This window comes from Micromys minutus (genome assembly GCF_963924665.1).
Source record: "Micromys minutus genome assembly, chromosome: 9".
NCBI lineage: Eukaryota > Metazoa > Chordata > Mammalia > Rodentia > Muridae > Micromys > Micromys minutus.
This window is the reverse complement of record NC_137978.1, coordinates 10,157,654-10,171,020: the sequence shown is the minus strand read 5'-3', so window position 1 is coordinate 10,171,020 and position 13,367 is coordinate 10,157,654.

Sequence of the window (13,367 nt, the reverse complement as noted above, 5' to 3'; positions counted from 1 at the left end):
AGGGAGGGATTCATAAAAAGATATCATTAAAAAAGTGTTGACCGCTCCCAATCAGCCCACTTGGCCATGCATAGGTTTGACCCAAGCACGGTCCACTGCAAGAAACAAAGAGCTGAAGCAGTGCTTTAGATGCCTTTGTGGAACCCACCGTTCACTTATTAGTTGCCAGTTTTGTCTTTCTGGGTCAACAATGTACATATTTTCATTGCTTTCTAACTACCAGTTGAGTATGTGTCTAGCCATTTCTCTACTTTAGAAGCTGACCATTACAAATGACTCTGAAATGAGAAAATGCTTGAGAATATAATTGTCAGACAGGTGCTGGTTCGTCAGAGTGACAAAACCCAAGAGATGGGATTTGGATGGATACTCCAAAGTTGCTTTCTGCTAATAGAGTACAAGTACACTCACTTCCCAGAGCCTCTCTGAACCTGAATGTTACAAACACCTCTCACCCACTCACTCCCTCACTCCTGGATTTGAATCCCTCTGATGACCACCCAGTTGCCATTTTTCTTCTGTACTTTGACTATTAGCATCAGACTCTTGACTTCAACACATATGGCTCTTGGTTGCAAAAGTTACTAGGTTCCACTCAGTCCTGAGACCCTTCCTTCATAATGTCTCCTGTACTTCTTCATCATACAGATTCATTAGGAACATTCAGGCATTAGGCCTCTAAAAGGTTTTCCTTTGAATTTCACTTAGCATCTTTCTCTTATGTCTTCATTTTATTTTTTCTCTCCTGTTTCCTCCTTTCTCTTTTTTCCCCAGTTATTGTCTGAATCATTCATGACTTTGCTTTGCCCCGGTCTGGCGGTGCATCTTCCGTGTAAGATGATGTCTGTGTCTACAACATTCAAGCGTGCTACATCATTTTCTCAAGTCAGAGCCCATGCTTTTGAATACTCATTGTCTGTTGTCTTTGCACAAGTCAATTTTATTTCATTTCAAATTCAGGGAGCACCCCGTTTGGGCCAAATTTTGGGAATACAAAGTTGTGAACCATTCAGCACCTCTATTTCAGTGATGTTTGCACTCTACAGGAGTAGAAAGCCAACAAAGAAAGAATGTTGTGGTCACCTAGGCAAGTCAGAAAGACTGAAGCCAGCATGCTCTGGTGACCAGGGAAGCTCCTTTATTCTTAGCTTGTGAAGATCAGGGTCTCTCTGTGTCTCTTTCCTTATGTTGATATCCTAGCACCAAAGCGTCAGATAAAGGGCTGTAGAGAGGTGACTCTGTCATGAGGACCAACCCTATTTGAGTTAAATCAATCCATGGAAATAGAGACCTAGAGACATCCCCCACCCATTTATCTGATGAGGTCACAGCAAGACGACAGCCACTATTGAGGATGTAAGCTTCACCACCAAATCTGCAGGCTTTGTTTGTTTCTTCAGCTCTTAAGTACAGACAGCTGGCCATACAATGGTGGTGCACACCTTTAATCCTAGCACACTGGAGGCAGAGGCACGGGGGTTTCTATAAGTTTCAGGGCAGCCTGGTCTATAGAGTGAGCTCCAGGACAGCCAGGGCTATATATATATATATATATTGGGGGGGGTGCTGTTGTATAGTAATTGACCAAAAAGCCCTTATAAATTTAGTGTGTGTGTGTGTGTGTGTGTGTGTGTGTGTGTGTGTGTGTATACATATATGTATGTATTGGGGGGTGCTGTTGTATAGTAATTGACCAAAAAGCCCTTATAAATTTAGTGTGTGTGTGTGTGTGTGTGTGTGTGTGTATACATATATGTATGTATGGGGGGGATGCTGTTGTATAGTAATTGACCAAAAAGCCCTTATAAATTTAGTGTGTGTGTGTGTGTGTGTGTGTGTGTGTGTGTGTATACATATATGTATGTATTGGGGGGGTGCTGTTGTATAGTAATTGACCAAAAAGCCCTTATAAATTTAGTGTGTGTGTGTGTGTGTGTGCGCGCACGCGCACACACACACACAGGCATGTACAATGTCAAAAGGTAATTTTGTAGGGAGAGTTCTTTCTTTTGACCTGCATAAGGACCCCATGGATCAAATTCAGACCATCAGGATTGTACACACATTTTTACACTCTGATTATCTTGCCTGCTTAATAAATGTTAGTTTTTAATGCTGTTGTTGCCACCACCTCCTTAATTACTATTAGTTTTATTAGAATACTACAAAAATGTCTAACTCTACCTAGTGTTTAACAGAGAAGGCAATAGTGGGGTCAAGCAGAGAAAACGGGTGTGACCTTGCTGCAGAAATGAGATATTCCTTTTTGATTGCACTTTGAGCAGCTGAACACTTAGCTGACATGACCCCATTTATACATTGAGATACTCAGGTACGGGGGAGCTGCATATACAGCCCAGGGTTATGTGACACTTGGGTGGCAGTGTAGAGAACTGAATGTGCCACATTCTTATTTTCTCTATTTTATTAGACAACAATGAAGCACAGAGACGCATTAAAGTCAAGATTTAGATTCCTTCTCAACCCCCAACATGTATTTTTTCCATTATCCTCAGTGGTCCACCTGTAGTACATAGAGGGGTGTGGTCTTTTTTGAGGCATTGGAAGAAAACTTTGGTCTTCTAATTCGGAGGGGGGGGGTCTTGTTGTTTTTCTTTGTTTTTCAGTTCAGCCAATCCATGCCTTTCCCTCTACACAACGCCTTTGTTGAGGCCCTCAGAGGCTGTGACAAGTGGGATTTCTTTGGCAAGGTGCCTGGGTTTCTCTGAAGAAAGGAAGCAAAGCACAGGGGGATGGATGCAGCCAGTGGCATTCTCAAGGGCGGAGATGGATGGAAACTTTCTGACATTTCAAGCAACAACATCTGAAAGGAAATGGAATTTTCCTGAAGAACAGGCGAGATGTCTCGGTCTCAAGTTATTGATCTGGTTGCACATCTCGCATTTAATCTGGTGATTAATTTTCAGGGAGGCAGCATGAATAGTGCCTTTCATTTAGTGAGTTTAAAAGCACTTGGCTTCTGATTTATTTTTGCCTTTATTTATGTAGGGCTATTGGATTGGGGGGAAGGATTGAATGATAGGTGTCTGGCAGGCAGTAAAGACACATAAAATTGAAACAAGAATTATCAAATCTTTTAAAGCACTCTACTTGTCTTCTGTGGTTTATTAATCACACCCACTGAAGGCTGATTGGCCCTCTAGGAACAGCTCAGAAACAGGAGTTATTCAGCTTGCAAAGTTTGCCTTTTTTTCTTTCTTTTTTACAACACGTAGGCCAAGTAAAGCTTCCAAATAGAGACTTCCAAAGTCAAACCATGAGTAAGCACTGAAAGTAACTCAAAAGTACAAATACATTAAGACTTCCAAATGTGCTCCAAGTGTTTAAACAACACATTGGGAGTTGAGATAAGTTCTGCCCAACTCCTGCTGCTAAGGAACAAGCCACAGCATTCAGAAGAACAGATGAGTGTTCCACCAGCTACTTGAACTGCCCTCCTCCCTAGAGGGGTTCCCAAAGACACCATCTACTCCCATCTTCCCTCCCACCTCACTGGCAGCTTGCAGCCCAGGCCCCTGCCCCTGTTCTGGAATATAAGTCTGCCCAACTCCTGCTGCTCAGGTTCAGGCCACAAAAGCCAGAAGAACAGAGACCCCATGATGCACCAAACGCCAAGCAAGTTGCTAGAAGTCTAGCAGCAAACCCGATCAAGGACTCCCTACGGGATCAGGTTATGCCAGCCACTGTAAATCCAAGCCAAGAAGACAGCAAGACCAAAGAGGAAAAAGAAAGTAAGAAACAAAGACAAACCCAGAAATCAACATTGAGACCTATAACCATCCTAAATCCAGATGCCTAAATGTCAGTGCAAAAAAAAAAAAAAAAAGTCAACAGCCAAGAAAGTATGGCCCCACCTGAGCCCAGCTATCCTATGACAGCATGATCTGAATATTCCAACCAGCTGAATCACAAGAAAATGACCTTAAAACCAACTTTATGAAGATGATAGAGGTCCTTAAAGAGGAAATGAAAACATCCCTTAAAGAAATTGAGGAGATAAGTCTGCCTTAGGCCCCTCTTGCTTTAAGAACAAGCATTATGAGCTAGCTTTCACTAACAGGGAAAACCCCTCTCATGTCTTACCTGCATTCTTCTGAGATATGGTATATTTTTAAAAATAGACTATATAGAGGCTTCTTACTAAAGGCTGATACAAATACTGGCCACCTGTCTGAAACATTTCTCTAGAGAAGAAGGAGGGAGGAAGCACCCAAACCTTGACTCCTAGTTCATTTTATTGGGAGGCTTGCTTCTCTGGGTTAATGTTCATTAGAGCAATTCTAACAATCTCTGATACACAGACTTTCAGCTTCTTGACTGCAGTCTATTGGTGGCCTGAGATGCTCCTGTTGTAAACTTTGGCATTAAAATGATAGCTTGTTCGGGGAAAACTGCCCTACTTCCCACCTTCTGCAGACCTCTCCATTTTCACGCTAAGTAGGTTGGGAACTGGGTTAGGGTTAGGCAGTGTGTAGCTCTGGGAAAGCAAACCGACATGTATATAGATAGATCCAGAGGGGAAATTTCACAGAATAGTGTGTGTTTCTGTTTTTGTGATGTGTGTGGGGGAGTGTGGGTGTGTGGGTGTATTCGTGTGTGCATGAGTGAATGTCTGTCTGTTTGGTTGGCTTATTTGTTGTTTGTTTTTGAAGAAAGAAAAAAAGAGACATTGAATTGGTTAGGTGGACAGGAACTGGGAAAGGGAAAAAGCATTATCAAAATATATTTTATGAAATAAATGTTTCTTTCAATTAAAAAAAATCTCATAGATACCTAGAGTTTTGGATTTTATATTTTGTTGCATACGACATAATCCCAGACTGGCAACTAGAAAATCTCAGAAAGAAGTGTTCCAGGGTAACTTGTGTTGTGGAGACTTTGGAAAGCACAGTGCTTCCCCAAACTTGCTTGGATATCAGGCTACAAGAGCAGAACAGCAGACCCAGGGCCCAGGTCAAGATAACCTGTATAGAACTTGATCCTCCAATGAATACCAGCCAGACATCCTTTGGAGGAAGAGACGATGTGTTGATTGATGCTTGGCCACAAGCTAGACTTTGGAGTCTTAAAGCAAGTGTTGTATTTGGCTCTGCATTCTTATGGCTCATCTGAGAGAGGAGCAGGAACATGACTCCCATCTGAATGCTCTCATGTGGAATAACTAGTGTTTAAATGATTGACCAAGCTAGGTCATCAAACACTGTTCATTAACTATGAGAGTGTTTCTTCTCAGCAATGAACAGTATTTATAGCCTTGGTGGTCACATGGCCTTCCCTCTCTATTCCATATTCCACAGGCAATATGAGCTCAGAACTAGGGATCCAAGCTCCATGAACACAGAAGCTGGTGGATCTTATCCTGTGTTGTACCTTCAGAGAGTTCCTGACTGAAGTAGGAAGGCATTAAATACAAAGTGAATGGATACGTTGTATGAGAGAAACATAAACATGTAGCATGCTTGAACAAATGCCATAATGGTGAAGAGACCTAGAACCATGTTGTGTATGGGCCCACGTTGCTGGGACCAAAGCCACAGTACTATTGTTGGAATTCTGGAGCATAGAGGGGTTCTGATAAGTGGGCACATTGGTCAGGACTTAACTAGCAATGCACAACTATTTCTCAGAACAATGATTAGTCAGATCTTTATCTCCAGTATCTATCCTTCACACCCCTGCCTTCTTTCCAGCCCAGTATCCTGGGTCCTATATTTAGTGCCCAAGACTAGTCTAGTTACCTCTGTCTACTATATAAGCAACCACTAACCTAAAGACTTTTACCAAGGTAAACACTACATGTCACCACGCATATATGTGTCTATGCCAAGCCTAACCTCTCCAACAAGCTCAAACTCCCACATCCTTCTCGGGGTCTGGCCTGGTGAGTGTCGCTGACTCTCCCCACCCATGTACTTCACATGACTTCATTCTACCTAAGCCATTTCTAACATGTAAGGACAACCTACACACATATTCTCTCTTCTGCCCCAATCTGCTCAGTTCATACAAGACTTAAGAAAAGAAGTCCACATGCCAAGACCTAATGACAAAATTGCAAACAAAATTAAAGCCCAATCTAGTGTCTTCTCTCCTAAACTTACCAGTGCTCTAAAAGTGTTCGCCAGTGAGAATTTCCTAGATAAACCCCAAGACATAGAATCTAAAGAACAACTATATGCCTCATCATAGAATTTAGAATAGAAGAAGATTCAACAGAAAAGCTCAAGGAATCAAGGAGAAAGAACTTCAGGAGAAGAAACACTTGAATGATGTTCATGAAAACACAATGATAAGGCTTATGAAAATGATTAAGATGATACATGACCTGAATACAGAATTCAATGGGAAATAGAAACATAAAGGAGGACTCAAGCTGAAATAAAGATAGAATTGAAAACCCCATTGCTCAGCTAGGAGACTCAAAGCTTTAAAAGTAGAATGAATGGAACAAAAGACAGAATATTATGACTCAAAGACAAAGTAGAGCATCTAAAAATGATTTACAAGGACTATGAAAAAAATCATAAGAAGGAACATACAGAAAATGAACATAGGACTCTGACAAAAGCAAACTAGCAAACCTTAAAGCTATAGGTACAGATGAATGAGAAGAATCCCAATGCTATAGCATATACCAAACCTTCAACAAGAGCATAGAGGAAAACTTGCCCAAACAATGGAAAGGCATATCCATAAAAAGATGCACAAAGAACACCAAGTAGATAAGAACAGAAAAGCAAACAGCCATGGCATCTTGTAGTGATATACCAAATATACAGAACAAAGAAAATGCACTGAAAGCTGCAGTTGGAGCAGGGATCCCTAAACCACAAGTCACATAGACACAAAAACACATCAAACTAACAGCCAATTCTCAATGAGAAGCCAGAGAGACAATGCATTCCAAGTCCTGAAATAATATGACAGTTGACTGAAAATAATATACCCAGTAAAACTATTTGGTATGATTAAAGGAAGAAGAAAACTTTTTCCCAGTATGAACAACCTAAAGATATTTATATCCAACAAACCAAAGCTAAATGAATACAGGAAGCAGTATTTTGAGCTGAAGAGAGGAATGAATATACTAGAGAGAATATGGAAGGCAATACAAAGCCATAATTATTAAAATACAAATTACCACTAAAACAAAAAAACACAACAAACAGCAACATTATGACCATGATAGGCATGCACATTTTAAAACTTTAATATCAATACCTTTATTATCCAATCAAAAGATAGAGGATCATAAAAAAAGGGACATACAGGAAAGATATATAGGATTCTGTGAAAAAACAAAACCTTCAAATTATAGGCATAGATGAGAGAGAAGAATCACAACTCTATGCTACAGACAGAACAGATCAAGAAACACAACCTTATGCTATCCATAAGAAACACGTCTTAGTTTTCAAATAAACATCACCTTGGAGTAAATCATGGACAGAGGACCTCAATCAAGTGGGATTTGGAAGCAAGTAGTTGTCACTAACCTACTATAAGGCAAAATGAGCTTGAAACTAAAACCAACACAAGATATAAAAAGAGACATGTCATTCTGAAAAAGGAACAGTTAACCAAGGAGACATTACTACGTTAAACATATATGCTCCAAACTCTGGCCATCCAGTTTGTTTAAATTTAAAAAAAAAAAAAACAAAAAACAAAAAAAAAAAAAACAGTACTAGTGGATTTAAAGACACAAATTAACATCAACCCATCAATAAACCAATAGTAGGTGATTTCAAAACCCCACTCTTTACAATGGACAGATCAGTCGTAATAAAATAAAATAAAACAGAAGAACACCAGAATTAATTGACATTATACATTAAATGAACTTATTGTATATGTATAGACTATAACACCAAAACACCAAAGAGTACACATTCTACTCAAAAGCACACAGAAGTTTTTCTAAAATATACCACATACTGGGAAACAAAACAAAACTTTATGTATTCAAAAAAGACTGAAATCAAACCTTATGTCCTGTCTGAACACAGTGCAATAAAACTTAAAATTGTCTTTCTTAAAATCAGAAGAAATCCTAGTAAATACACTAACTCATGGAGATTAAACATTTCTGAAATGAGAAATGAGTCAAATAAGAAATCAAGAAAGAAATAAAACATTTATTAGAACTAAAGGAAAATAAATACACAACACAATAATACTAAAGATGCCCAATATGTAAGCTATAGGGGAGAACACATCTTCAACACAGTGCTGGGAAACAGATATCACATACAAAGGAAGGAAATTAGATCAAAGGAAGGAAATTAGACCATATTCATCACCTTGAATAGAAACTAACTTCAAATGTATCAAATACTTAATTAAATAAAAATCTGAAACACTGAAACTACTATCAAATGAAACAGGCAGTACTTACTGAATGCGACATAGATTTAGGAGAAGACATCCTGTGTGCTCTACAGCATTGGTAACTCTAATTTCATAAAACTAAAAAGCTTCTGCACACCTAAGGAAAAATCAACTGAGTAAATAGGAAGCCTCGGAATAGACAAGAATCCTTATCATCTGTACATCTGACAGAAGATTATCACCCAGAATATATAAGAAATTTACATAGAATGAATAGAAACAAGAAAAACAAAACAAGCAATCAGTTTGGAAAATGGTCCTGGGACTTGAACATCAAGTTCTCGAAAGAAGAAGAGAAAATAGCTAAGAAATGTCTCAAATGATGCTCATTATTCTAGGACTTAGGGACATCCAATCGAAACACCATTGAGAGCTCACCTTCTCCAGTCAGAGTGGTAAAGGCCAACAGAACAACCAACAATAAATTCCCACCAAATCACTGTTGGTGCTGTTAAAAATGGATGCCGCCACCAAAGAAATAAATGTGTAGAGTTCTCAAGAAGTTACAAGAAATCTTCATATGACCCAGATATTCCACTCGTTGACATATGGCCAAAGATTCAACATCCTATTCCATGGATACATGCTTAGCCATGTTCTTTGATGCTTTCTTCACATATATAGTCTCTCTCTCTCTCTCTCTCTCTCTCTCTCTCTCTCTCACACACACACACACACAGTTAAGCTGTGAACAAAAATAAAATTATAAATTTTGTATTTACTTTTCTACACAGAGATAAGCATAGTTCCCATAACTCTTTAAGTAAAGTCTTTGCAACTGACAGAGACCCTTACAGAAGCCCACAAACAATCAAAAATCTGAATTGGGTGGTTCAGCCCTAGTGGCTACATCTACAAAACAACTCCCAGACCTAAGGCTCAGCGGACATTGTGGAAGTGGGGGGCAGAAAGACTGTCAGAGTGAGAGGATCAGGGAGTGTGTCCCAGTAATATCAGAAGCTACAATCATAGTCTCATGACCACTAAAACAAGCAGAAGGACAACAACAACAGGCATGCCAGAGTGGGTAGGGGAACACCCATGAGGCCCCAAACCTACACTAGGAACTAGAGGCAACTAAGAAATGCTGAGAGTTGTGGCAACAGTCTTCTACAGAAGAGACACCAACTGGTTGTCTAACACCAAATGGTCATCCCTGAAGCCGTAATGTGTTGGCTAACATTATATGGACTGAGAAGGTTATATTCAGGAATATAAATATATATACGTCTATGTATGTAATATCAATCATGAGAAAAGAGGCTGTGATATGAAAGTATACAACACAAATTTTGGAGAGAGAAATAGTGCAATTCTCAAAAATAAATGAAAAACAGAAACCTCTTTAGAACATGAATAACCACTTCATCGTATGGTAGCTTAATGTATGGATAAATAGATTTTTTTTAGGTTTATATACTATTTATTAACAGAAAAGGCCCAGAGACTTATTTATTCTTAGATACACCCTCAGCAATGGCTCAAATTGGTATATGTGGTTTTCAACTCTCATAGTTCTGTGAAGGCCTCATTTCGAGGGTGTGGGTAGCGCCTTTAAACCTCACAGGAAAAAAAAATATTATAAGTTAAAGATAAAGTGAGTGATCATTATTCTCACAGTGGCAAACATTGCCCTGGCAAGCCACAGACCCCGGAGAAAATAGTTTGTGTGAAACTCTGATGTCAGTAGCATCATCACCATCAGCCGGCATCAGCATCCTTAACTGCTGGGATTCGAGAATCCCACGTGACCTAGGAAAAAAGATTGGATCTCATGTTCTGGGCAAAGACACAGATGAGGGGCTTGCACTAGTTAGTGTGCAATGGGCACAGATCCCGAAGCTATACATGAGGACACCGGATCTCTTAAAATTCCTCAGTGCCATATACACATTTTTAATCTGTCCAGACCTTAGCAATCGCTATCACTGTGTTCTTCTGTCTGAATCATCTGATGCCTGTTCCAATGTCACCTAACAGACATTCTCAAAGTAGTGATCTGAAAGACATCACAGTGGGAAAGAGCACTTGCTGTGAAAACCTGGGGGCCAGAAAGAAAACATTCCAGAGCCTGTTATCATGCTAACATGGGGTTCCTTAAAGGCACAAAAAACGGCCAAGCGAAAGCCACATGACCTTTTGATAACTCAGCCTCCTATAAAACACTTATCATTTTTTTATACTCTGTGGGTAGAATTGCCCAATACCCTCTCCTATGTTTCAAAGACAGAGAAGGTATGGGGTAGGAGATATGTCTTAGAAACTTTGTCTTCAGAAAATATATGCTGAATCTGTTCTTTTTCTATACAATGAACATTTTCTATGTGATTTGTCAAGACCTAGCTCAAAGCTTAACTAACCTGAGCAAGTCACTTCCTGTGTGGGGCTCTAACTATATTATTTTCTTGTTTTCATATGGCTTGACATCATTAAGATCATGTTTTATGTCCCCCAGAGATGTAGCAATAAGCTCGTCAAGGTCTATGGGTGATGTCTACCGAACTGTCATTACCAGGTTCTTGCGCTTCCTTAGATAAAGATAGACAAAAACTTCTCAGTGCCTTGGACTACAGTGTCAGGATGCCTGGAACTCATTTAAATGCAGACTCCTAAGAATCAAACCTCTCAAGATTGACTCGAAGGGAAAGGGCTTGATAATATGCATTTTAATAAAATTCTTTAGGCAATTCTGAAGTTTTATAGTTTGAACATAACATGTCTTATCCTTCATCCCTTTATTGACTCCTTACACATAGTTGCAGCTCCTGTGCTGGTCCCAAGCTGCTGGTGCTATTTTGGGTGGTTCTAAAAACTTTAGGAGTTGGAGCCCAAAGTAGGTTAAACAAAGTAGGTCACTCTAGGCATTTTGTATTATTTATTTTTCTGTTGCTGTGATAATATAACACCCTGACAAAAAACAACATAGAAGAGAAAGGTTTTATTTTAGCTTCTAGTCCCAGAGGGATAGTGTCTATCATGATGGAGAAGGCATGGAAGAGTTAAGGGAAATACAGAGGCAGGGGCAGAATGTCGGCTGATCATAAGTAAGTATACCACAGGAAGGAGGTATACATGCAGGAAGTGGGGTGAGACTATATGACCTCAAAGTCTGTCCACAATAAAGTACTTCCTCCAGCAAAACTTCATATTCTAAAGGAAAGATAATTTTTTCCAATAGCACCACCCAATGGGGGCCAAGTATTCAAATAAATGAACTTATGAGAACTTCTCATTCAAACCACTACATTTCAGCTCTGCCCCCCTTTCATAAACTCATGGCTGTGTAGTAACTCAAAATGCACTTAGTCTAAGTTTAAAGGTCCATATAAAAATTTTAAATATCCAAAATCTTTTCCGAGACTAAAGGCAATTCCTTTAGCTGTGTATAACAAGAGGGACCAAGTACGGGGAGGACTGAGGGAAAAAGAACGGAAGAGAGAACGGAAATCAGTGCATGTGAGGGAGGGGAACATTCTGGGTGAGCCAGGAACCTAGGACAAGGGAAACTCCCAGGAATCTCTGAAGGTGATTCTACCTAAGACTTCTAGCATCAGAAGATATGGAACCTGAAATAGCCACCTCTTCTAACCATGAAAGACTTCCGATGAAGGGATGGGGAAAACATTCCCACCACAAAAACTTAGATCCAACATTAGTGCTGCCTATAAGACATGCAGGTATAAAAATAGAGCAGAGACTGCAAGAATGCCCAACCAATGAATAGCCCACCTTGAGAACCATCACAGGAGAGAAAGAAATCAACACCTGACAATATTAAGGATAGTTGGTAATACTTGCAGACAGGAACCTGGCATAATTGATCTCCCAAAGGCCTTACCTAGCAGCTAATGGAAAAAATGCAGAGAACCATGGGCAAACATTAGGTAGTGCTTGGGGAAATCTTATGGAATAGGGGGAGAGGGAGTATTAAAGGAGCCAGAAAGGTCAAGAAAACCACAAGAAAACCTACAGAATCAACTATCCAGGACAAACGTGGGCTCACAGAGATTTAACCACTAATCAAAGAGAGAGCATGGAATTGGATGGACATAGAACCCCTACACATATGTGAGTGACATGCAGCTTGGTCTTCATGTATGTCCCCTAACAACTGGAACAGGACCGTCTCTAATTTGTTGCCTGACATTGGAGCCCTTTGTCTTAACTGTGCTGCCTCGTCTAGCCTCAGTAAGGAAAAGATGTTCCTAGTCCTACTACAAGGTGGGTTGACATCCATGGGCGGTCTCCACTTCACTGAGGATTAAGGGGAGAGAAGGAGGAGGTGACAAAGGAGAGATGGATTGGGAGGAGAGAAGGGAGGGAAGCTATGACCAGGCTGGAAGCTGTGACCAGGCTGTAAAGTAAATATTAACTAATGAATGAAAAAAAAAGCCACAAAAACACACTGTATGTTCTTCCAACATAAATGGTAGAGAATATACATCTTCATTCCAAAGGGATGAAATGGAGGCATAGTGAGGAATAACTGGACCTTCCAGCTACATCAAGCCTGTATCTGAACATCAAGCACCTGAGGCTTCAGGACCTAAGGTGGCCTGATCTCTTCAGCATTGGTGCCTGCAACATACATTTTTCTTCTGGACTGTTTCTGCCTAAAGCTCAAGCTTTTCTTGGCTAATGTCAAAGAGCTCTGGCATCTTCAGTATCTTGGGGTCTCTACCACACCCCTAGCTTCACCTTCACAGCGTCATAGAATGGCCTCTGAAAGCTTGCTTGCTGAAACTCCAATCCTGCTAGATGTTGCCTGGTTTCAGCAACTGTTGAAAACAGTGAAGAAAGAATCCATTTCCTCTCTGTAAAACCAGAACCATTTAGATGACAAAACCAAGTTTAGCCATCAATTTGAGATGAAGCCCCCCCCCAATGCCTCTTGGACCACATTTACAGCCAGTTTTGTACATAGAAGATGATGTAAAACTTCACTAGGGAGATGC